Genomic DNA, 4754 nt, shown 5'->3' on the forward strand with positions numbered 1-4754 from the left:
AGACCCCAATTTTGGCCCTAAGATCCCTCATGGAATTATAACATTGCATTTGCAAAGCCTCGAGGATCATGAGCATCTTGGTTCCCTTTGCCTTTGGGTGGGACCTCTTGTGAGTGGTTTGAGATCACCAAGTATGCTTGAATTGTATATCATTGCTTTTCTCATGTTATTTACTAACCAAAAGCACAAAAATACGTCACTAACATTTCTTGTTTGTAACTTGAGCAATCACAAGGTCTAAGAGCTTCTAGGAGATCCTTTGTGCAATAAAAAGGTCAAAAGGAGATGAAAGCAAGCATGGTAATGGTACCCAAAGCTCTCATCCATCAAATATGCCTCCCAAGTATCCCAATTCATCATTTTGATCAAAGCAAGTCAAGGGGTTTGAGGTTTGTTTCCCAAGGAAACCCTAATTCATCTGTTCATCAACTGTGCCTTGCTCATGAAGCAACCTCAGCCCATGGTCAAATACAATCAAGGGAAGTTCTTAAATTCATTATTCCATGCATATTTGAAATTATTTGAATTCCCTCAATCATCAATTCATCAAGATATGAGTTGTGGACTTGAGAAATTGATCAGTCAATTCATCTGACTATCTTGAAATGCACTGAGACCTAACTTTTTATGTGTTGGTCAAATGGAGATGATCCCAAGAGAAACAATGTTCTTAGGGACATTATAAACAACTTTCATGTTCATCAAAATTGGATTTAAAGCTTGGAAGGTCATCATACATTCCAAAACATTATAGGTCATTTTGACTGAAACCCTAATTTTGGGTCAACTTCCCAAGAACTTAACTCATTCATTTTTTATGATTTTGAGGTGACACCAAATGCATTGGGAATCTTATTGTTTTTACTTCAAATGTTATATTGATCAAATTTCCAAAATCTCAAAATAAATACATGTGATAATGCAAAACATTATAGGTCACTTTGGGCCAAATGCATTAAAATGGAAAAAAGTCCAACTTCAAGTGCCCATAACTTCTTCATTAAAAATCCAAATGATGCAAAATTTTAGTCCAAATTTATTTTCTTGAAATAATCTACAACTTTGATGTTGAAGATTTTATCATTTTGAGCTTGCATCATTGAGACAGAAGGGCTTGAACATTGGTCAAATTTGGAAACTTCACTCATGCATGTTTTGCACCCTACACTTTAAACTCAAAATTCACCAATATCCAAGGCCCAATTGAATTTTTGTTCAACATAACATTTGTTCCTTATGTCAAGACCTTTCCAACCATTACCCACATGCCTATGTTTGGATTTTGCAAAGAGGACTTTCGAAGACTTGAAGCTTTGTGACCAATTATGCATTTCATGTTAAATCTCCATGCACAAGCCATTGCAACTCAGAATGCACGTCCACTTCAATTTAGTATGATATCAGCTTGCATTTGCACTTGATTTTGGGCCTCACATGCGCCTGTACAGGCCCATACATGGAGGACCCAACTTCATGCACACGCGAGCTCCTCACTTGCTTGCATCCATTTCAGCTATAAATACATGCCTTGTCTCATTCAAATATCATCCTGGAATCAACCTGAAACTCTGCAGAAATTATTCCAAGCCATACTTAAAGGAATTTTCACTTTCTTCTTAAAAATTCAGATCTGAATTTCAACTACCTTGGTTGATTTTCAGACCTATAATTCCTTGGCCTCATCTCCTCTCCACTTCTAGAGCAAGCTGCAACCAAGAGTGTTGAAGGATCGTGCTCCATAGATCTGCATTTTGAAGGTTGATGTTCAAACTTTTTTTCATCGAAACTCCCTAATTATTGCTTGTTCCTTGTGTCTCTATGCTTGGCTGAAGTCCTCTCAACAGAGGCAACTTGTTTGTGACCTTAATTTTGCAAATCCATGAAGTTCAGTATGAACACCATGATTTTCTCTCTCTGATTTCTCTCTCTATGAGGATTTAGAGGAGAATCCAATGGTACAGGGGTGATGTACATCACCCCAACTTTCCAATGATATGAGGATCGTCCCTTTTGGTTGAGGTTTTATGACCTGCAACTTTGGCCGGAAAATGCAAGCTCACCAGAGAAGATGGTGGCGCTGGCCACCGTCTCATTGCCAGATTGAATGTGAGCCCTTGGATCTCTTTTCCAGTTTGAATTCTGGCGCTTGGATGTTATGACTTTATTTAATGCATTGTACTTCTCAGTTGACTAATGACTATGGTACGCGCGCGTTCCTGATTCGTTGGATGTTGCCACGTCAATTAATGAAGTCATCCAACGCTTCTTGATTTTTGATTTTATTTTCTTTATTTCCTTTTATTTCAAAAATTCATATCTCTTTTATTATTGGTCCAAAAAATATGGGACCAATTGCATTATTTCTCTTTTAATTTCTAGTTTCTAAAAATGATTTTTAATATTTTTTATTTCATCATTTGCTATTTTTTAATAATTTTTTCTTTTCAGGTTATTTTTAATTCATTTTAAATAGTTTTTGATATTCAAAAAATACAAATATTTTTCTAACCTCTTTGAATGATGATGGATCTATGAAAAATATTATCATCAATTTATTAATTGATTTGAGATTTATTTGAGATTTTAGTTCAATTAGGTTATTTTTTTCATTTTTAATTGATTAAAAATAGTTTCTGACTTTTAAAAATGCTGAAATTTTTTGTCAAACTTTGTTTGACCTTGTTGAACTTGGGATAATTCACTTGGACTTTTCAAAGTTGATTTGAAGTGATTTTGAAGTTTGACCTTTCTTTAATATTTTAATTCAAGTTTATTTTCAAATATTAAAAATGTCAAAAATATTTTGTTTATTTCTTGACTTCCAATTTTCATCCCACTTCTGTATTTCATGGTTTGGCCTTGATCTTCCCTATCTTTGGTCAACATTTATGGATTGATACATTCCTTTTCATTTGGGTGCACTTTATTTTCTTCATTTCTATTATCCATCTCCATCTTCTTCTTCTTCTTCTCTTCTTTTAGATCAATGAGTTAAAGGTTGATAAGTTAGCATTGATTAGGGAGGTTTAATCTTCCTTGATTCAAATCTAATTCATCTTGATCAAATGATCAAGTGAATGGCTTTGCATTAAGGATAGATTGCTTCTTAAATCATGCAAAGGACTTAAACCAATACAAGATCATTTCTCATCTTCTTTTTGGCATGGCAAGTTGTTGGAACTTGGTTCACTAATCAAGACTTCTAACTTGTGTTGTTGCCTACATTATTATTGACCGGCCTCAGATAGTTGTGACTTCTACATAAGTCCAATTACGATTGCTTAACATAGCGCTAAATTTGCCTTATGGCACACTAACTACTAACACTAACCAATAACCATTAACATTTACTTTTTTGCTGTTTACTTTTATGCAACTTACTACTCTTGTACATATTATTCATTTGCTTTTCCCTTTGCTCACTTGAGCACATGTTTATGTTAATGCAATTTGCCTTTTCCTCACTTGAGCACATAATCATGTATATATTATTGTGCTTGTGTTTTGTTTTGATTGTTGTGGACCAAATATAAAGAAATGGACAAATGGACTTAGATCTTAAGACTTTCCCTATGCAAATTTGGAGTAAAATAGCAACTAGGCATTGGGCCTTTAGAGTGCTATAAAAGTCAAAGAGCAACTAGGCATTGGGCCTTTAGAATGCTATAAATGTTGAAGAGAACTTTGAAAGGACCAATCCCTAAAACTCCTTGTTCATTCTTGATTGTTTGATGGAACTTTTTAATGTGTGTGTTCTTGTGCTAGGGATTCCAACATTGAGCCTAAGTGAGGAACCATTGCCATGAGCTTCCAAGAGAGAGATCTAAGAGCCATTGAGGAACTTTCCCAGAGCTAAATTGATTGTTGATTGCTTGAGCTTACTATTATTTTGCTTGCATATTCCAAAGGATGGGAGCTACTTGGATCATCAATATGATCTCAAGAGAGGAACTCCATTTGTGGTCTTGTTCTCTTATCTCTTATCTCTTGTATGTCTAGGACTTTAGCCATTCTTCTTCTTCATTCCACTCTAACCCAAGCCAAAACTTTTGTGCAAACATTTGACGTTTCTTTTCAAACATTAGAAACTTAAGCCTTATGCTTTTGATTTTCAAACTTTCTTTTCATAACACTTATTTTGAATTGAACTCTTAAGTCAACGTTGACCATATTTTGTACATACTTTTCATTGGTAAATATAACCCATTCAAATGTATTTTTGTGGTTTCAATGGCCACTTTCTTAATCAAATTTTTTTCATAACCCTTAGCTATTAGGTTTGAGTTATCCTTGAGGTAGATGTAATACTCACCTATATCCTTAGTGATGGACAATGAGTCTTCCATGCTTATTATAGGGTTAACCCCTCACTAGCATGTTGAAGCTATCCTCACATGGTGGATTTGTGGTTTTAAGTTGAGTTTTCTCCCTTGGATAACAAAAGACCTGAAGGCTTTTGGACCAATCAATTCACCAACTCATTTTGAGATTTTTACCTCGAACTACGAGGTTTTGATCCTAATCTTTTTTTAAGATGGTACGTAGGCAATGGGTTTATCCATCCAAACACAAAATGTAAATAACTTGTATATTCTCTTCTCATCTCTTCAATCATGTTTGCACAAATAAACTTTAACAAAATACCAACCTTACAACAAGTATGAAAAGGGCTCCCTAGGAGTACCTAGGATGTTTTGGGTGCTTAAAACCTTCCCATTGCATAACCAACCCCCTTACCCAGATCTCTGACATTT

This window comes from Lathyrus oleraceus, chromosome 7, assembly GCF_024323335.1.
Source record: "Lathyrus oleraceus cultivar Zhongwan6 chromosome 7, CAAS_Psat_ZW6_1.0, whole genome shotgun sequence".
NCBI lineage: Eukaryota > Viridiplantae > Streptophyta > Magnoliopsida > Fabales > Fabaceae > Lathyrus > Lathyrus oleraceus.